This window comes from Pseudochaenichthys georgianus, chromosome 17 (genome assembly GCF_902827115.2).
Source record: "Pseudochaenichthys georgianus chromosome 17, fPseGeo1.2, whole genome shotgun sequence".
NCBI classification, from domain to species: domain Eukaryota; kingdom Metazoa; phylum Chordata; class Actinopteri; order Perciformes; family Channichthyidae; genus Pseudochaenichthys; species Pseudochaenichthys georgianus.
The window spans coordinates 25,568,921-25,591,976 of record NC_047519.1 but is presented as its reverse complement, the minus strand read 5'-3'; the positions used below and the strand labels follow the sequence as shown (position 1 = coordinate 25,591,976).

The 23,056-nt window shown below is 41.5% G+C and overlaps 1 protein-coding gene and 2 long non-coding RNA genes across 4 annotated transcripts in view; all 3 read left to right on the top strand.

Annotated features, from left to right (window-relative positions):
* LOC117462885 (A-type potassium channel modulatory protein DPP6-like) overlaps positions 1–23,056 on the top strand; it is a 110,594-nt gene that overhangs the window by 26,918 nt on the left and 60,620 nt on the right. The gene's annotated exons all lie outside the window — the stretch shown is intronic.
* LOC139435578 (uncharacterized) lies at positions 932–4,130 on the top strand. The gene is made up of 3 exons (XR_011644809.1): positions 932–1,092; positions 1,988–2,132; positions 3,952–4,130. It is a non-coding gene; the product is annotated as an uncharacterized lncRNA (long non-coding RNA).
* On the top strand, positions 4,220–5,180 carry LOC139435577 (uncharacterized). The gene is made up of 2 exons (XR_011644808.1): positions 4,220–4,450; positions 4,646–5,180. It is a non-coding gene; the product is annotated as an uncharacterized lncRNA (long non-coding RNA).

Genomic DNA, 23,056 nt, shown 5'->3' with positions numbered 1-23,056 from the left:
CTCTACTCTGTTTTGCAGTCTATTATATACTGTGAAAAAAGATCGTAATTTTACAGGAAATAACTGTAAATGTTTATAGTAAGTATCATGTTTTTTTAAATAACTTGCAAAATCCTGTAAAATGGCAGATATTAACTATAAATTAACAACCCAAAACATTATTTTCAGTATTTTGACAATAACCACAAATAACGTTTATTTCCTTTTTTTTTACAGTAAATTTACTATATAATATTTACAGTAGCTTTGCACTTTCAGAAAATAAATGCAGATGTACGTCAAATAAAAAGTATTATCTGTAATTAAATATGTACCTCGTAATATAAAAGTGTATTACTATTATAAGACTTTAAGATTTTCTTTGTAATTTTAAGGTAATCATAAAACTGTAAAAAAAAGCGTCAACTAAAAAAAACGTAAAATGTAATTAAAACCTTTTTACATACATAATTTTCTCAATATTCGATTGAATCCACCACAAACACAAAATATCCAATGTTGAAACAAAAGTAAATAAATATGTTCTCATTAAATTCCTAACTTACTATATTGTAAACATCTACAGTTGACAATATCATTAAAACAAATTAAAATGATAGAAAGTGGAGACATTTCTGCAGGGAGGATCAAGGTTTAAAACACACACTGTTATTTACTCAACAAGTCACAGTTATCCTTGTTTTATTTATGTTGCTGTTTTTTTTTTTTCTCCCATTGGTCAATACACAGTAATAAGCCTTAGTTTTACAGTATAATGTATGGTTTTCGGTTTCTGGCCGACAGCCAGAGCTACGGCAATTGAAATAGAATTCAGCCAAAACACGGCAGACAAGTCAGGCATGTTTGGAATGAGTCCACAACACTCCTGATTGGTTAATATAAACGTCATCGAAGAAACCTGCCAATGAGAACTGTCCGCGCCTGTCGTTCACATTTGAAACATCCACGTCAGTTTGAGTGGGTCTCCTCCTGCAAGCTACAGCTGTCTGTCTCTATGTCTGCTGCAGGATTTTATGGATTTATATCGGGATCGTTTTACACGTTAAATATGAGCATCGGGACGTCAACAAAGAACAGAAGACTTGAGATCTGGTGAGTCCTGCAACTGTAATGGAGTTAAATATGTATTTAGATAATCCTTAGTTTGTGAATGTTTTATTTTTTATTTAAGGTTACATTTCTTCTTCTAGTTAGCTGAGTTTCTTCCCGTTAAGTTGGTATTCATCATTAATAGGTTGTTAAATGTTAAGAAGCCCTGACATGCTGTTTCTTGCAAGATGTTGCGCCCGGAAAACCTGGCTTAACAGGTGGCTGCTAACGTTAGCTTACAGTTTATTGCAGTGCTGCCCCCCCACCCTCTCGTCTCCAACACGGGAGAATTACACATAAACATGCAGCGGGGTGTCACAATGTTGTCGCCAAGTTTAATGTAAAGTTTCACAGCTTTCTTATAGCGGAATCTAGTTTGTTAATGTTCAGTAACAGCTAGCATAGCATAAACAGCTAACCGCTAACGTTTGGCTAACTTGCTAGTTAGCTCTGCTCTATATATTACAAGCTAACATGACTAGCTAATGTCACACTGTGTGAACTAAAATACTTTTTGTATTACTACATCATACATGCTTGGTCCAAATCACTGCTAAAATTAATTATTTTTGAAAATGTATAGTAAAGAAACACTCAGCCATGCATGAAATAACATAGCAAAAATAATACGGGTAATGTTTGACCCATGTTGTGCCTTAGAAGTGTAGTGATACAAACATTATTTTTATTCAAAAAGTAAGAAAGGGAAAAATACAAATTGGTGTTGATCCAAAACAGGTTAATTGAGGAATACCTGGAATCCTGAATGGTTAAAGTAATTTATTGCAAAGATATTTACAATTAAAACTAATTCGGGTCACTTTTGACACATGTTGGTTGTATGTTGTTGTGTAAGAAAGGGTTAACATGACGGCTGTGATGTTCACTCTTTTTACAGAGCACCAGTGGACAGCAAGGACTATGGAAGAGAAGATGTGATGGCTTTGTGTGGAAAGCTGCTGACGCCAGCCTGTGTCCCTCATCAGTCTCTCCAGGCAGCACCCAGCTATTCTTCCATCTTGGAGATGAAAAGACTTTGATATGTGAGTAATAACTAACTTGTGTCTAACATAGTATTGAATGTGGTTTAGTAAAGTATTTAAAAATACCCCACATTGTACATGTACAGGACAATCAGACCTTGTTCAACAAAGATCATAAGACAATTGTTTTGTCTTTGAGGTACAGCCGCAGCAGAGAGTCTGAGTTTGAAGAAAGCACTAACATTTTATTTAGTGTTGTTTAATCAATCAATATTTACTGGTCTTGAATTTCCTCACTGGATTACAAAATGCTTGAATCTTATTGTACAGGGACATTATGCAGATTGAATCACCTGAAGATGAAAATATAGATTCATCGATATGTACCATTTTAAGGAAATAGACTGTTATGCAGCTTTCACACCAGCGCTTTTCAGTTTCTAGCTCCGAGCGGGAGCTTTTCTGGTTCAGCTCCGGTTTCCCTTTTCAGCTCCCGCTCTGTGCACACCGCCCACTGGCGCTCCAGAGCTGCCCCTGCTGCGTCATGACGTCACCGTTTACATCGCTGATTTGCTCCCCAACGGCAGCCATTACGGCGCTCACAACAACAACAACTGCGTCGGGTCGATGATCGTGTTGCTTTTAATCACATGAAGCCAGAATAAATTGAATAACGACTTCTCCAACCTTATACTTTTCTCCAGAGTGCCGTGGTTCATTGTTTATTAATGTGTTTCTGCAGCATTTACCGACCGCTGCAGTATTGGCTGCTCTTCCACTGGAGTTTATTCTCCCGTTAGCTCCCGGTTAGCTCACACTGCAGCGGCCGCTCTAAAGTATTCACTGTCCGACTCACACAAGCAGCTGATGCATATCCCCAGTTCCCCTTAGCCTAAGTGAATGTGTGTCAGTCTGAATTGACGCTGTTTGGTATCACAACACTGTTATGAAAGTTTCTCTGGTATAAAACGGGTGATGTTAGCATAGCAACCGAAGCTAAACTGACTACTTGCATCCGATAGCTGCAATAATACAAAACAACACGTCTGCCTCTCTCCACAATGATCGATAACAGTGAACGGATAGTCAAAGTAAGGTACAAATAAACAGAATCACACGAAGCCTGGTTAGTGTTGCCTGACTTTATAAAGTGTGTTTTATAAGCACACTGCTTGTAGGCAGGCATAACAGTCGACCCATGGGAGGTGGGTTTAGTTTCCTGCACGCCTCGACGTAAGAGAGACGTAAGCGACGTCGCCTCTTAGCTCCAAAGCTCTTGCCTCTGGACCGACAATTTTTTGGAGCTGGAAATGAAGCAGATTCCGGAGCTAAGAGCCGGCGCCGCTGCGGTGTGAACAGGAAAACCCGGCGCTTTTCAGGCTCTAGCTCCGAGCCGGAGCTGAATAGGCGCTGGTGTGAAAGGGGCATTAGTGGTATTGACCGAAGCTCCACAGCTGTAGCTAGGCGCTGCTAATGAAAACTCAAGTGCTCAATTTGTTGGTTTTTCTTTATTATTAAGAATTGAGCAAGCATATCTTCCTCTTCGAAATCCCAGTTGTACTTCGCTAACACGTAGTGCCTGGGAGAGTGTGTTTGATTGTTCCCACCCTTACCTCACTTATGGACTAGGTCATGTTAGACAAGCAATCCAGTGGTTAGTTTTAGGGTCACCTCCATTGTTTTATTTTTTATTTATTCACTTTAAGAGAAAGGGATTTCAGAAACAAGTCTCACAAGTTTGTCTCGAGGTAAAATTAACAAAAGCTAACTGTTGTTAGACTATGTTCCCCCCTTCTAAACTTATGAAATAATCAATGCCCTGATAATAACATCCATCATTATGGTTTACTAATAGTTATCACTTCACTTCCTCCTCCAGCACCTGGACACAGCAGGAACCTATGCCAGGATCCTGTTTGTGGACTTCAGCTCTGCCTTCAACACAACCCTCTGGCTGGAGGCTGCGCACCATCAGGACCAGAACCTCTCTCCCTCAGGACCAGAACCTCTCTCCATCAGGACCAGAACCTCTCTCCATAAGGACCAGAACCTCTCTCCATCAGGACCAGAACCTCTCTCCATCAGGACCAGAACCTCTCTCCATCAGGACCAGAACCTCTCTCCATCAGGACCAACACCTCTCTCCATCAGGACCAGAACCTCTCTCCATCAGGACCAACACCTCTCTCCATAAGGACCAGAACCTCTCTCCATCAGGACCAGAACCTCTCTCCATCAGGACCAGAACCTCTCTCCATCAGGACCAAAACCTCTCTCCATCAGGACCAGAACCTCTCGGCACCTCAACAAGGCCCGCCCCCCCCCACTGACACTTTACCTCAGCCACAACGCAGACTCTGCATGGAGATCACAGGATGGTAAATAATGCAATGTTTAAATATTGCTTACTGCCAATATTTTATATTCTATAATTTATTGCATTCTATTTCTTAATATAGTTCGCTATCTGTGTAGTTTTTACATTTTTTTATTTGTATGTACGACACCTCCTCATACGTGTGAACATACCTGGCAATAAACCCGTTTCTAATTCTGATCTTTTTGTCCTCTAGGTTGCACTGCCACGTCTACAGTAGCACAGAATGGACAGAGGAAACATGATTGGGCCTCAAGTTTTTTGCAGCCAATATACATTATCCTACAAACTTGGGATAGGAGGGTGAGTGAACAAGTTATCCATTGGTTGGAACCTACATCCCCATTGTTAGACGTACTAAATCCTGCACACTGCTCCTTCACATTGACAATGTGAACATATGTCGCCATTTTGCCATTTCTGTTATTTTCAGTTGAATGTTTCAAAGTAATCTTAAAAAATTCAACTTACTTTTTGTTTCTACTGTTTATAAGTATGATGTTTAAATATGAAATGCTGTATTCATTAGTTGTACTATAATTCTACAAATATTTTTAAGTTTTCAGAGTAATTGTTTCCTACAGAACATTTTGTGATGTCATTTTGTTGAACCTGTTTGATTGGAATATGTTGGAAAAAAGCTGTAAAATAACAGTATTCTAGCTCTTTAGGTTCTGTATTTATTTTAGTGTTTGATCATACAAATCTAATAAAAGAAAATGTAAAAAACTGTTTTTCTCATCAGAACTTTATTTAAGGTATTTTAATGTAACATTTTAAGACAATGGATTTTGAAAAGAGAGGAAAGTTTCCTCTAAAATATTTAAGGACAATTTCTGTATACTAATTGCTTTTGCACTTTATTTCAGTTAAAGTATTTTTACTTTAATTTTATGGTTTTTGTTTGGCAGCCTGCTGCCAGTCATTTGACCGTTTTTTCCGGTTTTTTTGCCCATAGAAGTTTTAGTGCTGTACTTTTATTAAACGTTATTGACTGTAAAAAGAGCAGATACATCTGTAAAACCTGTAAAATATTTAAGGACAATTCCCGTAAATTAATGTTATAAATTCTGCAGAACCATTTTATAGAAAACAATAGCAATGTTCTATAGATTATTTTGCAGAATCTATAGTAAAATCCATAGGTACATTCTATAGAATATTTGCCAATATTCTGCAGTATATTCTACAGATATTCTATAGAAACATCAATAGATTCTATGGAATATAGGTCACAAATTCTATGGTATTCTCCAGAACAGTTCTATAGAAAGCATCCATGGGGTTTTCTATAGGATTCTATAGACTATTTTCTACAAAAAAACCATCTACAGTGTATATTTTCTATACTATAGTATTCTATAGATTATTTCCCAGAATCTATAGTAAAACACGTAGGCAATTTCTATAGTACATCCGCAAAAATCCTGTAGTATTCTACAGACATTTTGTATAGAATGTGTCCATAGATTTTTCTATAGATTATTTCCCAGAATCTATAGTAAAACACGTAGGCAATTTCTATAGTATATCTGCAAAAATCCTGTAGTATTCTACAGACATTTTGTATAGAATGTGTCCATAGATTTTTCTATAGATTATTTCCCAGAATCTATAGTAAAACACGTAGGCAATTTCTATAGTATATCCGCAAAAATCCTGTAGTATTCTACAGAAATGTTCTATAGAATTAGTCCATAGATTTTTCAATAGTATTCTATAGATTTTTTTGCTAAGGGTTTGTGACCCCTCCTGATGTTAATTGATAACATTACATTACATTAATTGATAAGCCTGAAACATGCACTTGTCAAGGTTCAGAGGCACATTTTGCAAATATGGCAGTAGCCATCGATCAGCTTAAGATAAGATATACTTTATTGATCCCAAGTTGGAACATTTGCGTTACATCAGCATGTGTAACAGTTAAATATGCAGTGGTGTTTATTTGAAAATCATTTAGTATAATCACACAAATTCTGTGTTTTATATTTAACAATTCTGTGTTCTTTATTTATTGATTGTTCAATACCTGACAAGGCCGGAGATGAAATATCTGCATACATCATAAGAGTATAATACATTATGTATAATATCAGTTAAAATAAGTGCTTCAACATAGTTAACATTGCTGGAGGTATGCACACATATTGATAGATGTCTTGTAATGCACTGTTGAGGAACCTGCGACCCAAGTTTTTCATTCAGTGCAGAACTACACCATAGTTGTGTAGGCCTATAAGATATGTCAATAAACCTTAGAACATCTTGAAATCTTGAACGGGATGTGCAAAATAGTCATTATATACAGTATTTAATTAACTATTAGTAGAGAATAACGAGTAATGAATATACTTTATAGGAATCCTATTAATATCTAATAATAAAAATAATGAAATTCAATAACATGCTTTAACCACCAGGTGTCTCTTTATATCATCTGTGCACCTTTATGGTGTAAATACAGCCTATCTACCAATTGGATCAAATATAAAAGTGAGCCGAATTAGTGTTGATACGGCAAGGAGACGTATTGTGTGAAAAGAAATGTAAGATGTTGTTCAATGGCTGATATATTTATGATCCACGTCACGTTTTCAGTTCCTCATGTTTGTCTTCTCATCAGGGCTATAAATACAGAATTACGGCAGATATGTAATATGTAATGCAGCCGAACTGTGTATTACAATGCCTTTTATGTGATGACTTTCAAAGAGAAAAGCAAGCACACTCGGAATAAGGTATTATTTTCTTTTCTTTAAATGTTTTCGGTCTGTTTCCGGTATTTGTTAATGACGATGTGCTGTGAGATGTGAGACTGGAATTGCACAGGGGGAAATAACGTATCTTTAGATGCGGATTTTGTTAACTAATATGTTTGCGCTGTGGACCAACACTATACATTGACGGGGAAGGGGGTAGCAATAAAGATAACACCATTAAACAGTTACACAACATAACAGAAATAATATCGATAGCAGCGTCCCTAGCTACCACCTTGGTAACAATGAAAACGTTGGACGCAATTTCCTGAAGTAATCTTCGTAATAACTAGCAAACTAAAGATCATGTACATCCACTGCACACATAATCTGAAATAACAACTCATATTTCTCGCATCAAATGACATCAAAACGCATTTTAATGGCCAAACTAACTTTAAAATAGGCATTTTACACCCAGAATAAAACGAAGTTCGGCCATGTTTTCTTTTTCTGCAGGGAGAAATGATAGCTGGGGATTCTGGGTAGTGTAGTGTCTTCTGCCATCATTTACTCCGAAAAAAGATTTGTTTCTCCGAATCGAAGGGGAAAAATACAAAAGCATTGCACACAATTTAAACCAATCAATGTTGTGTAATTAACAAGGATAATCTGGTGTTTTTTAGTCGATGAGTAGTGCAGATATCACTGTAAAATCAATCGTCAGTAAGGGGAATATTTACTTCCAGGTGTACAATTCTCCGCTATCCAATGAGAATGGACGCTCACATTGCCTTTAAGGGCAGTCGACACAAATGAATGCCGTGCTTCCATGAGCGTCCATAGAAGCACATGGACATCCCGGAAAGCTGAAAATGGACGCTAAGGCCCCCCCCCCTTGCGTTGAAAATGGACGCTAAGGCCCCCCCCCTTGCATTGAAAATGGACGCTAAGGCCCCCCCCCCTTGCGTTGGAAAAAGCCGGCAGGGGACTTGACATAACGTCAACATAGGCCGACCTGGGAGTGAGGATGTGTTGGTTTCAAAAGTGCTGATTCTCTGTCTGTTATTACTGTAGATGAAAATACGGAGCCCCTCCCCACGCCCCTCTGAGAGATATTTGGTTAAAAAGAACATAATGGTGCTCTAGGAGGAGATTCTGGAGATAAGGTGGGCGGGGGTTACCTTGGTTGGTGATTGGCTAATGGTTACACAAGCCAAAAAAAGTTAAATAGAGACATCATAAAGTGGCCAAAATCTGATCAGCTCATTTTCAGACAGGTTTTTATATAAACGGACAAAAAGAGAGCAAATATTTTTTCCTGAAACTTTCAGAATCTCTTTACACAGAGGGGACACATGATAAAAGACATGACAAAGTGGATTTTGCATAATAGGTGACCTTTAAATGTAATTATAATGGTTGCAGAGAGTGTGTGGAGAAACCAGAGCGTGTATTTCAGTTGTCATGCCTGTTCCTCCAGCTGCATTGATGTTCTATTGAGTTGAAGTGTCTTTGAGCAAGACCTTGGATCTTCTCTTTGACTGAGTGTCATGTATTCTATTACTTCGCAGCCCTGCCTCATGTTTACAAATGTTAATTTTTTTCTCCGAATCAAACGAGAAAATCATCCAGCGTAGATCATTAATAATGAAGACAGAACTTAAAAGCAAGTGAAGGAAATTTCCGTCAGCTAGAATTAGAGCAGCAGAACGGAGCTGCCATTTCTCCCGAGCCCTCTCGCAGTCGTTCTCTGGGCTGAGACCAGGCAGCAGTAATCCGTTGTGTCACATGGGCAGCTACGCTTATCGACCACACCATGATACAGCAGCGACACACCCCTGAGAGGCCTGCAGACACACACGCAAGCACAAAATGGAACTGGTACAAAAACACATGAAAACAGAGAGAATGGCAAGGAAAAGGCAGAGCTGCAAAGTCACCAGGGTCATACACAGCGTAGTGAAAATTGGAGGGGACAACAGGAAAAACCACTGTAGCTTTTGTAGTGTAGCAACATTTGTGTCACTATAGGGAGGAAAAGGATAGTGTGTGTTAGTGTTTAGATCTCTGTACTGATGCAGTAGCTGAGCTTTCATCATTCTCGGTCCTGAAAAGAAGCTGGAGTCAGAGTTAGATAAGATTTATTTCACTCATGTCTTTCATTTACGTATGAAGCTTCAGCCAGGAGCAGTATACATTAGCGTTAGTATCATCGAGCCTCTCTCTGTCTAAAGATGACACAATCTGCCTGCCAGCATCTTTAAAAAGCACTTTAAATGTTACATCTCTTTTGTTTAATTTGTATACATTACAGCAGCCAAGTTCAATCAGTCACAAATAACATAAATAACACATGTAAACCTTTAATCATGTTCCCTGGCTCCTACAAAACTAATTTTAACTAAACCTCTATAGGGAAACCTATATTTTCCCAGATATAGGTTCAGTCTTCAATCACTACATTACTGCCCTGAAGCCAGAACAAATAATGAAAAATCTGCCATCAATTATTTATTTCCCAGTGTTTTAAAAGACAACATGTCTGCTGTGACATAAGTCCGTTGTTCAGCCCTCTCCTGCCTGGAGCTAAGGCTTCAGATGAATAACACATGAGACCTTTCTGTACATTCAACAACAGGAGAGGACAGTTTTGTCCCTCCAGCCATATATCTGTTTACCTGTGTGCCTGGTTACTTACCTCTTGTGTAGAGGCACATGTAGGTCATAGTCATTGTTGAGCTTCTGTTGGGCCCATTCTGTATCGCACAGCTTTTCCTACGTCTTCATTTCCAGTCAATATTCCTCTCCTGTTCCTTTAAGCCAGGAGTCAGGAGTCTGAATGAGACCCAGAGCTCTTGGGACGAGAGGGAAAAAGATTGCTTTTCCCTGAGCTGGGAGTTGAGCGCTGACTTCCGTGATGATGTTCATTGTGGAGCTTGCGTGGACCCGCGATGGGGGGAGATAATGATTGTTTGGTGTAGCGGAGGTGGAGGGAATGGGGGAGCACTATTGAGTGATTCGATATTCTGAAGCTGGCAGGCTGTCAAATCGAACCCGACTAGAGACAGGAAAACCTAACTGCGATGATTGATGTTCCTCCCCTCACCAGATTGGCTGTTGCATCATGGGAATACAGAGAGTTTATTGCTGAATGTGTTGAGGAAGGCATCTTGCTGTGCTGACTTTATGGCGTTGTGTTGAGACAAACGTATACACCTCATCAGCACAGGGAAAACTCTGACTGTCTCTTAGCTGAATATCCATTGTGTTATTTGTAGACCGAATGTTGGCATCATATCCATGTGGAAATCAATTTTTCTTTACATTTTATTTTGAATATTTTGTATTTTTTTCAGCTTCAACAAGCATATTTTAAGGTAAAGAGATTATTGTTTTAAAAGTGCATTGCTTTTTTTGTCCAATGGGGGGCAGCATATAAGCTGTAAAATTGATATGCTGATCATGTTTGTGAACAGACACATATTTAGTCATCAAATAGACATGGAACAACATAAGATTGTTTGGGGTTATGTTTCTGGCAACCTGGAAAAGTTAATTGATGACTCTTTTATTTAAACTCTATCGTTGTTTTCTACTGTGCCAACTCCTAAGGCAACATCTGGTTCTTTAGTCCTGTGCAGGGCAAGTAGAGTAGAGTGGGCTTTAGAGCTGTGGCTGGAAACGGTTCTGATGAGAGTTGTAAACGAGCACAGTTAGCTTGTAGGCTTTAAAACCAAAACGGTATGTTGAAAGATGCTGAAACACTCCACAAAGCTTCGGGGAACTGCAGAGGAATGTGACAGAGCTGTCGACAAGTGACATATTTCACATGATCAGACATAGACGTCTGTACGCTGGCTTTGCTGTGGTCTTCCTATGGAGAGAGTGGTGCCCACGATGCTACCAATGAAATACCTGCTCTATGTGATGGAGACCCTTTTTGAGGATGTTTACCTGTGGCCCTATCTCCCGGTGAGCTAAGAACACATGTTACTATGTGTGCCAAATAAGCTCAACATGAACAGAATCCATTAGCAGGCACATTCAAGATAAGATAAGATGGACCAGAGTGGTTATTGATGGGTAACAGGGTTAACCCTTGGTTGTGCAGCATGATGGCTACATGCACAAAGGACTGTCCTATAGTGCTGTGTCGAGTGAGTCTGAGGCTGTGATCTTACAGGTATTAGCTTCACTGGTTCTTTGTCCCTTTGACCTCCCAAGTATTCATGGAGTTCAGTCCTGCATCGCCTGTAGCTGTATGAGAAACGCTTTTATCAATCCGGAAGATGATGTTGTGGATAATTTGCCCCTGGGAGAAAAGTTGAGGGGAGACGGGATAAACAACTCTGGGTAAAAAGCGCCATAAAGTGGCTCAGCTCTGTGTGGTGTGTAATGCTGATCTGTGCTGAATGGCAAGTTGCAGCTAATGGCTCAGGTAAGTGCTTCAGTGCTGATTGTTGTGAAGAGACCGGGAGCTTTAGCTTCATCCCCACCCTCGCTCCCCCACTCTGGGGATGTGTTTCAGAGTTTGATGCGGACCTCAAAGGCTGTCGGACATCGTGTTCTGCCTGATTCTCACTCAGGCCTCTGACTTGACCTCCTCTGGTGGGACGGGGGAGCAGTCGAGTTCTTCTTGGCATTTCAGGCTCTTTTTTTGATGACTTGTCTTTACAGAAGGGTGCTATATAAATAAAGTTTGACTTACTTACTTACATGAGAAGAACTGCAAAGGTGGATCGATACATCGCGAACCAATACAATAATTAACAACTTTTCTGTTAATTTATTAAAAAAAAGAGTCTAAATTATCTGATTCTAGCTCCTGAAATGTGAATATTTTCTGGTTACTTTACTTCTAAATGATTAAATTATATGAACAATATCTTTGAGTCGTGGACAAAACAAGACATTTGAGGACACCATATTGGGTTTTGGCAAACACTGATTTACATTTGTCCCCATTTTCTGGCATTTTACAAACCAAACATCAAATCAATTTAATAAAAAAAGATATATATCAGGTTCATTGACAATGAAAATAACTGATAATTGCAGGCCATTAATGCAGGGCAGCGTTTTAGCTATAAAGGTCCATGCCAACACACACACACACACACACACACACACACACACACACACACACACACACACACACACACACACACACACACACACACACACACACACACACACACACACACACACACACACACACACACACACACACCCACCCACGTGGGCACTTCAACCTTAATGTGTAACTTAGGGCCGGGATGCTGAGTATGGAATTATTGTCTCACTGAGAGCTGAGGTGTGTCTCGTTTATGATCCGGTCATTATTCACTTCTCTCTCTGCATCTACATCACTCCTCCTTCGCCCTTTCCACATGCAGCCATTCCGTCACAATGAAATCTCGCAAGTTGTCCCGGGTGGAGAGACTGTGGAGGGTGAGTGTGTTAAATCTTCTCAGGTACACGTGTAACCCGTGCTTGCTGTGTTTGCTATGAATAGCATTGTAGAGGCTGTCTTCATTCTAATTATGTTTTTAATCAATCTGTTGTTGAGCACTTGAAGGGCATTTTCAAAAGTAATTAGCTGCTTCTATGCATGAGGAAAATGTCAGAACTATTAATTTATTTATTTAGCTTTCAAACAGTCTGATGATATAATAAGCACTTCAGATGACAGCTCTGTTGTAAGTTGTTGTTGGTTTTGTTAGCTGCAAAACAAAGTCATTATCTCTAAAAACGTTGTTTTTCAGTTGGTAGTTCAGTAGTCAGCTGGTAAATATAAACACCAGGCTCCCTGGGGACAAGCTGAAGAGCAGCTTGGCGTTATAAACATATATTTAATGGTAAAACATTGCGGTTCCTACTGTTGTTATTTCAGTTTTTTCAGAATGTCTTACTCTGCTGCAGTAAAATGTAAAAACTAAAACCATGCAGACACAAAGTATCCATCCATCCATCCATCCATCCATCTTCTCCCGCTTATCCGTGGTCGGGTCGCGGGGGTAGCAGTTCCAGCAGAGAGCCCCAAACTTTCTTTTCCCTGGCGACATCAACCAGCTCTGACTGGGGGATCCCAAGGCGCTCCCAGGCCAGCGAAGAGATATAATCCCTCCACCTGGTCCTAGGTCTACCCCTTGGTCTCTTCCCAGCTGGACGTGCCTGGAACACCTCCCTAGGGAGGCGCCCAGGTGGCATCCTAACTAGGTGCCCGAACCACCTCAACTGGCTTCTTTCGACGCGAAGGAGGAGCGGCTCAACTCCGAGTCCCTCCCTGATGACCGAACTTCTCACCTTATCTCTAAGGGAGACACCAGCCACCCGGCGGAGGAAACCCATCTCGGCCGCTTGTATCCGCGATCTCGTTCTTTCGGTCATGACCCATCCTTCATGACCATAGGTGAGGGTAAGAACGAAAATGGCCCGGTAGACAGAGAGCTTTGCCTTCTGACTTGCTCCCTTTTCGTCACAACGGTGCGGTAAAGCGACTGCAGTACCGCTCCCGCTGCTCCGATTCTCCGGCCCATCTCACGCTCCATTGTTCCCTCACTCGAGAACAAGACCCCGAGATACTTGAACTCCTTCACTTGGGGTAAGGACTCATTCCCTACTTGGAGTGGACAGTCCATCGGTTTCCTGCTGAGAACCATGGCCTCAGATTTGGAGGTGCTGATCCTCATCCCAGCCGCTTCACACTCGGTTGCGAACCGATCCAGTGAGTGCTGAAGGTCGCAGACCGATGAAGCCATCAGAACCACATCATCTGCAAAAAGCAGTGGTGCAATCCTTACTCCACCGAACTGCAGACCCCCCCCCCCACGACTACGCCTCGAAATCCGATCCATGTATATTACAAACAGGATTGGTGACAAAGCGCAGCCCTGGCGGAGGCCAACCCTCACCGGAAATGGGTCCGACTTACTGCCGAGGACCCGGACACAGCTCTCGCTTTGGGAGTACAGAGATTGGATGGCCCTGAGTAGAGACCCCCTCACCCCATACTCCCGCAGCACCTCCCACAGTAACTCCCTGGGAACCCGGTCATACGCCTTCTCCAAGTCTACAAAACACATGTAGACCGGATAAGCGTACTCCCAGGCCCCCTCCAGGATCCTTGCGAGAGTAAAAAGCTGATCCGTCGTTCCACGACCAGGACGGAATCCGCATTGTTCCTCCTCAATCTGAGGTTCGACAATCGGCCTGACCCTCCTTTCAAGTACCTTGGAGTAAACTTTCCCGGGGAGGCTGAGTAGTGTGATGCCTCTGTAATTGGCACACACCCTCTGATCCCCCTTTTTGAAAAGGGGGACCACCACCCCGGTCTGCCACTCCTTCGGTACTGTTTCCGACTTCCACGCAACGTTGATGAGACGTGTCAACCATGACAGTCCCTCAACACCCAGAGCCTTCAGCATTTCCGGGCGGATCTCATCCACCCCCGGAGCTTTGCCACTGTGGAGTTGTTTAACGACCTCAGTGACCTCCCACCGGGAGATTGGTGTTGATCCCCCGTCATACTCCAGCTCTGCCTCTAACATAGAGGGCGGAGTTGTCGGGTTCAGGAGTTCCTCAAAGTGTTCCTTCCAACGCCCCAACACTCCATCAGTTGAGGTCAACAACGTCCCATCCTTACTGTACACAGCTTGGATGGTTCCCTGCTTCCCCCTCCTGAGGTGTCGGACAGTTTTCCAGAACAACTTTGGTGCCGCCCGAAAGTCCTTCTCCATGTCTTCTCCAAACTTCTCCCACACCCGCTACTTTGCCTCGGCCACGGATGAGGCTGCTGCCCTTCGGGCCTGTCGGTACCTTGCAACTGCCTCGGGAGTCCCCCGGGATAACAAATCCCTGAAGGCCTCCTTCTTCAGTCGGACGGCTTCCCTGACCACCGGTGTCCACCAGGAGGTTCGAGGGTTACCGCCCCTTGAGGCACCTAAGACCTTGAGACCACAGCTCCCCACCGCGGCTTCGGCAATAGAGGCTTTGAACACCGACCACTCTGGTTCAATGTCCCCAACCTCCACAGGAATGCCCGAAAAGCTCCGCCGGAGGTGTGAGTTGAAGGCCTCCTGAACTTGGGCCTCCTCCAGACGTTCCCAGTTCACCCGAACTACACGTTTGGGCTTACCCGGTCTATCCAGAGGCTTCCCCCGCCACTCGACCCAACTCACCACCAGATGGTGATCAGTTGACAACTCCGCCCCTCTCTTTACCCGAGTGTCCAAAACATACGGCCTCAGGTCCGATGATACGATAACGAAATCGATCATGGACCTTCTGCCTAGGGTGCTCTGGTACCACGTACACTTATGAGCATCCTTATGTTCGAACATGGTGTTTGTTATGGCCAATCCATGACTAGCACAGAAGTCCAGTAACAAACCACCACTCCGGTTCAGATCAGGGGGGCCGTTCCTCCCAATCACGCCCCTCCAAGTGTCTCCATCATTGCCCACATGTGTGTTGAAGTCTCCCAGCAAGACTAAGGAGTCCCCTTCAGGAGCCCCATACAGGACTCTTTCCAGGGTCTCCAAGAAGGCCGAATACTCTGAACTGCTGTTGGGTGCATAAGCACACACAACAGTCAGAGTTTTCCCCCCCATAACCCACAGGCGTAGGGAGGCGACCCTCTCGTCCACTGGGGTAAACTCCAACAACGAAGCACCTAACCGGGGACTTGTGAGTATCCCCACACCCGCCCGGCGCCTCACACCTTGAGCAACTCCGGAGAAGAATAGAGTCCAACCCCTATCCAGAAGTAAGGTTCCAGAGCCGACGCTGTGCGTAGAGGTGAGCCCAACCAGATCCAACTGGTACCGCCCCACCTCCCGCACAAGCTCCGGCTCCTTCCCCCCCAGAGAGGTGACGTTCCACGTCCCCAAAGCCAGCTTCTGCCGCCCGGGTCTGGTCCGTCGAGACCCTCCGCTTTCACTGCCACCCTTCTGGCACCGCACCCGACCCCATCGATGTTTCCCGTAGGTGGTGGGCCCGCGGGACGGAGAAGCGGAGGTGTTGCCCACGTTGCCTTTTCGGGCTGGGCCCGGCCGGGCTCCGTGGCAAGCCCGGCCACCAGACGCTCGCCGACGAGTCCTCCTTCTGGGCCTGGCTCCAGAAGGGGACCCCGGGCTTCCTCCGGGCCGGGTATCCTCATCTTAGTCTGGCCCCTTGCCTGAGACCAATTTGCCATGGGAGACCCTACCAGGAACACAAGGTTCCAGACAACACAGCCCCCAGGTTCATCAGGGCACACAAACCTCTCTACCACGGTAAGGTGCTGGTTCTTCAGAGAGGCAGACACAAAGTATCCAGCATAGAAATGTCTTAATGCACTTTCCCTAAAGGCATTCATTGTGGTTAAGCAAAGGCTTCACTGTACAGCACAGAGTGCTTCCCCAGACCTTTCAGGCATTATCAGCATTTTTCACTGAGATAAATATTTATTATTCATCCAAGTCAACAGAGTTGGACCTCAACAGCTCAAACCTCTAGTTAGTATAAAGCAACTGACCATTGGAAGACGTAGCGTTATTAGACTTTTATGTTTCTAAAATTGTTTTGAATCTTAAAGCATCAGGTTATTTAAACTTGTGGCAAGCTTTTTCTTAGTTCAATTGCAACTGTATCGTAGGGAGTCTGTGGCTCAGTGTATAGAGTGCTGTACTTGGAATCAGGGGGTAGCAAGTTCGAGTCCCACTGCAGTCAGCATGTTGTTGTGTCCCTGGGCAAGACACTTCACCCCAAATTGCTCCTGTGTGGGTTGTCCACAGTACTGAATGTATGTAAGTCGCTTTGGAGAAAAGCATCTAACAAATGACATGTAATGTATCTAATTTCTGTAAACACCTGAAGAAGTCCATCACACTATCTACTGAGCCACAGACTCCGTACCTTTCTGGCAACAGCCATTTCTCTGTACTTGTCTACTCTCCTTTAAATACTTTTTATAACTTTACCCAACCTACTGCTGTTAAACTCTGACTTTAATAGAAATGGTCAATTGTTTAACAAAGATGTTTGTAATGCAGCTGTGCATGTGTGACAGATTCAGCAATACTATATCTTTAAGGAAGATATTATTCATATATATTTTTTTTTTGGTTGCCACTTTAGAGCTCAGCAGGGCAATATGTTTCTCTTGATGCTATCAGCATCACGCAGGGAGCGGGAGGCAACAATGAGACACTGTCTGGCTTTATAAGACTCAGGCTACAGCTTAGCGGCGGATACTGATCTGGGTATCCTGGGATTTGTCCTTGATGCCTGAAATATGCATTCATTTTAACATGATGCAAGTTTGACACAAGTGTTTTAAAACGTCATCCAAATCCGCTGAGGCTGAGCTCTGGCAGTGAGCTGACGGTGAACAAGCTGTCACAATATTTTTATATTTGCTGTGCTCCAAGGACACTGCTGATAAAACTCCTTCTACTACTACTCATGCAACTACTACTACTACTTCAAATAAAATGTAAAATCATGAGTGATCCTATCACTTTCAAATGTACTGACTTTTCCTAGTGTTACCATGAGACATAGACATGGTAGGTTTGAAATGCTATTAATACAAATTGGATGGATTATAATAAAGCTTTTTACACATACAATGCCCTTCAGAATGAATTGACTTAATTAGTCTAGACTAACATTAAATATGTGCAATACTTAGTTCTATGAAGAAAAAAAACTGCAAAAGTAATAATAACATTCCCCTCAGCTGTACTATGTGTTATGTGCTAATTAGCCAATGTTAGCATGCTGACAGACTACACTGAGATAATTAACATAATAAACAGTATTCATGCTAAATATCTCATCATGGCAATAGAGTCGTATTCTTGCTATAGCAAATGACCAAGTTTAAGGGTTGTTCCCTTAAGAAATACATTTGTCACCTATACTGCCAGTGCTTTGCGGCTATAATGGTAGTTTGTTTTATTTGTCCAAGCTTTGAGATATCTGTCTCTGATCTTTGCATTCATCCAAAGACAAAACAAATTATAAATCAACTGCATCTTGTTTTTTTCAAAGCTGTGAGCAATTTTTTGTATTCTCCCAGAAAAGAACTGGGATGGTGGCAGACATCTCAGAGAAAACCATTTTAAAACCTGGGGAAAAAAAAGACCTTAAGGTCATTGAGGTTAACTGAGAGTGATTAAGTTTAAATAACACTAGAATAACTTTGCTTCTTTCGGTGGGCAGCGTGGATATCTTTATCTCTGAGAGTGCTAGAGAAATACAGGTCTGTGCCCACGTGTGCATAGTCTATAAAATGCTTCATTAAGGTCCTAAGTACTGATAGAGAGAATAATAAAACAAAAGTAGATTGGATTTCTTATTGTCTTTTGAGGGTGGGGGGGGGGGTTGATGAAAACCTTTTCATACCTGCAGTGAATGGGTAGGGATGAAATACAATTCATTCAGACGCTTCTAATTTGCCTTTAATCATCTCTCTGTACCTCTACTGTGCCATTCTTAAGAAGAATAGAGCAGCACTGGTTTATTAATTATCTTAAACTCGTCTGTAATTCATTATCACTTCCTTTGGGCCCACTGAATCACTTTTTTTACTCCTGTGTCTTTTGTTTATTTGATGATTTGTAACTCCCCCCTCTGAATGTACAGCACTGCTAATTCTTTGTTTATTGCTATTGTTTGTGATTCATGTGCAACTCATTTCCATAACAACTTGCCAAAATGCAGTGTTCATTCTAAACTTTGTTCTCCTTTTACGTTTTACGACCCTCTTGCAAGCCATTGATGAGCACACATAAAGTTCATGAGGCTCGTAAGTTTGTTTAATGAGAACTAGATCAGCAGATGGGTTAATGCTCTGTAAATGGAAGCTGACTCACCCTCCTCATCTCCTTTGGTACGTATATGCCCATGTGCCATGCTTAATGACCAGCTTTACTGTTTTCTTGTTGACATTGTTTTCTCAGTGTTAGTTTTTTTATCCGAGGCATATCCCCTCTGAAAAGATGCACTCAATTTATGTTGGCTTCATTTATTTTTAACACAAGTACATTAAGCTTCGATTAGCTGTTTTCTTCGAAATACAATTGTATTGGAACTGGTTATTTTAGTCATTTGGCTTCGCATTTTGACGAATAACTGAATGAACTCTTTGTTGGTAGAAAGTGAGTTGCTTGTAGATCTTTTCTGTCTTGTACTGTACTGTATAAATAGATTGTCAAATATAACAGAAGATTGTGTGAGTATTACAAATCATTATAATATGTGTGGTCTTAATAACCTGTTAAACCCTGAGCCTGTTTTTCAGGTTTCAGGCTCGAAAATGACATTCCCAGAACAAATGACCATATCTTCCCTTCTAAAAGGGTTAAATTAATAATCTTTTTTCTCAAAGTAATGATAAACCTGTGAGTTGGATGTAGAAAAGTCAGATTCAATATAGATGTTTTTTATTTTAAAGAAAATTCAGATTGAACATGGTAAAAAACTGTAAATTATAGTGTCTGTCCAAAAGATATTTTGTACTTATAGTGAAAACTACAACATATAATAAGTACCCTGTATCAAGATTGATGCAAAACAAGTGATATTTGACCTTTTTAGACAGATTTAGCACAAAAAAACCCTCTTCTGGGGCCATTTGGGTGGATTTTCCATATCCCTTGCTGGATTTTGACATGTGACATCTCTTTCTGACCACCAGAGCCAATGGAATCGAGGGGAACTCCCACATAGTCCTTATTTGGTCATGTGTGTGTGTGAGACTGCCGCATAGCCTAGACCGGAAGCAGCAGCCACTCTGGTGGCTACCATTAACAGCTAACATTTGCTCTCCGATTTTTACATACAAATGGAATTATGGATTATAAATTAAATAATTTTGTTATACAGAGACGTTAAAAACCTATGGATTAACCGATTCAGCCGTGTTTTTTCTGGTTGTAATGCCATTGAACATGTCTTTTGATCAGATTGACAGCTACGGTGAGACGATCTCCCTAGAAGCTCCGTAAAGGTACGTGTTGTGATGTCTGTGTTTGCTTCCCCTGTCGCGAGTCCGGATCACTCAGTGATGATACTATATACCTAAATAATCTGTGGAACCTCAGTTTTAATCGGATATCTTGTATGTGCAGCTACGATAAGTAATAAGGGTACTTTTATCTTGTGTTCTGTGCCAATGTCCGTTAGCATTTTTGCTAAGGGGTCATTTAGATGCTTCTTATGAGACTTGTGTTTTGTTTTGGTAAAAATGGTTTGTATCGTCAGTTAGCTGAGATTATTATTATTTCCGTTAATCTGGTATAACACATTAATAGGTTCTTAAATATTAAGATCCCCTGAGACACAGTGTCTTGAAAAAAAAAACAGGGTCCCCGCCCGGGACCTTGGGGTTTAACAGAAGTTTACAAGATAAAGAAAGGTAGGTATTTATTGGATAATGAGAAAGATTTGAGTGATTCATAAAAACGTCTATTCTATTCAAATCTAATTTAGATACGCTTGTGGAGGCCAGTTGTTCTGTCTTCTAAATTTATAAACTGTATTATCTTGGAAATACTGCAAAATGTTATTGAGGTTTTGGACGCAGCTGTTTTGAGCGGGGGTTATAGTGTTTTCATGGGAACATGGGAGTTTGGACGTATAAATGGATTTTCTGAGATCTACTGCCGAGGCCAAACTGAGAGCCTCCATTATTAGCAACCTTGGCACGGTAATTCTGTTCCCCTCACATGTAATTTCCGCTTTCCCCTGGAAGAGTACCCATTTCGTTCCCCAAGGCTGTCATTTCTCACAGACAATGATCTGTATGGATCTTTTATTTCTGTTTGTGTTTGGAGGCGTTTACAGAGATACCTTTTCCGCTCTGCTCGGAGGCGTGTTGTGCAGTCGCGATAATCCTTTTCCTCAGGGGAGAGTTTCTGAGTTATGGATGGAGGAGGTGTGGGATAGTTAGTGGGATGTGATTGTTAAGGGTTTACAGGAGCGACGTTTTTAGGATATCTGCATTCAACATACATTTTATGGAGCACACAGCAGAAAGGTAGACTGTTGAGTATAGTAATTCAGAGAAGGCAACATAAAACTGCCACAATGCAAAGTGAATAATGAATCTGGAAAAAAACTAAACCATAAATAATCAGGAAACATATACAGTGCCTTGTTCTTTTTACAATTATGCTGGTTGAATAATAAATTATATCTTGCACAAAGGCTCCTGAATGTATGTAAGTCGCTTTGGATAAAAGCGTCTAACAAGTGAAATGTAATGTAATGTATTACAGCACAACCATCAGAGGTAACATTCCTGTTGTCTGTTGCCTCTAAGCGTAACGGGGTTAAGATGAATAGTAACAAAGAAAGGCTGACTAAAAAAAGATTTTATAATAGGAAAAAATTAAATTAACAAATATATAAACTAGAAAGATATTCAGAATCAGATAAGCCTTTAAACAGTCTCACAACAGCATGATATAGATAAAACGCAGATACAAAGGAAAAAGAAAATACTTGCATATTAAATAAAAAGAATAGGCACACTATATGAGAGTACAGACCTCCAACAAGGCCAAATTCCTAAAACAATCTTGATGAAAATGTAAAAAATGTGTGTATCCGCCTCAAGATTTGAAAAAGTATTTGGTTCATTCTTGGCCAATGTTTCACGCTTACATCAAGTTTCAAGCAAATCTGCTCAGTATTATCCATAATCCTATACTGACAAATGGAAATAGGGAAGCGAAAAGTAACCCTCTGTTTGAGATAACATAGAGGAAAAAGCATCTTGGGGCAAAGATAACGATGATCATGAAAGTGGACTGGCAATTAGCCGCACGACAATTCGAACAAAGAGAGGTGAGAGGAAACAAGAGCGCATTAACAAGATAAACACTGCATTAAACAAAAAGCAAACATCGGGGGCTCCAACCAAGCTCTGATAAACGAGAGAACAAACCATAACACAGTCAGGGGGACGACAATTGATCATTACAACACATTGCACGCAGTTTTCAACAACAAGAAACAAATAACAGACAATCAGGCTTAATTGGAGAAGTAAAATAAATGTGAGGTCAGAGGGAGCCAGCAGAGGCTTTGTTGTGCTTTAAACCACATCTTTATCAACCAATTGATATGCTCATATATTCAGCCCTAGCAGTTAGTGTTTTTTATGTTGCCTGAGACAGCATCTCTAGGCAGCCCTGTCAAGTAAATCTAAAGCCCTTAAACAACCACTTTGCACCAAGCAATTAAGGTTTTAAAGTTATTGACAGCTTCTCCTTTTCCCCCTGCTTTCTGTCGGGACTAACAAACAGCCATTTATTTATCTATCAATAAACAATGTGGAAGTATTCAACTGCGTGCTAGCTCCCCCCAGTGATCACTAGCTGTCTGACATCTTCATTTTGGCAAAGAAAATAAATAAATATTCAACACATTTCTCTGTTCCTTTCTACTCCTGTGTATATTTGATTAGAAAAACAAATTATGAAAAGCTTATTATGAGGACATTATATTGCAGATACGTGGGGGCCATGTCGTTATTAAAGAGGCGAATCCTGTCACTTGAGTAACGGCAGGAAATGCTTTTATGACAAACATTTTGCATTGGCCTATAGAGAATATAAAAATGTAAATCCCAGACCAACTCTGCCTTCGATCGGCCATTAGTCTGTCAGTTCAGAGTGAAAATAAAGAAAGTGAGGGAGAAATGGGCACGGTTAACAAAAGCCAGTTCAGTTTTGTTTGATGACCGATCATTATCAGCCGCGCTCTGCCAAAAGCAGAGCAGAAAGCCTCACAGCCGCAGCCACTTAAATCCAACAATGCCAGGCAGCACGCCATTATCCACCATGTCTTCTTGCATAAATGCATCCCTGTGGGTTTTTTCCATCGAACAGACACGCTTTATTGCTGCG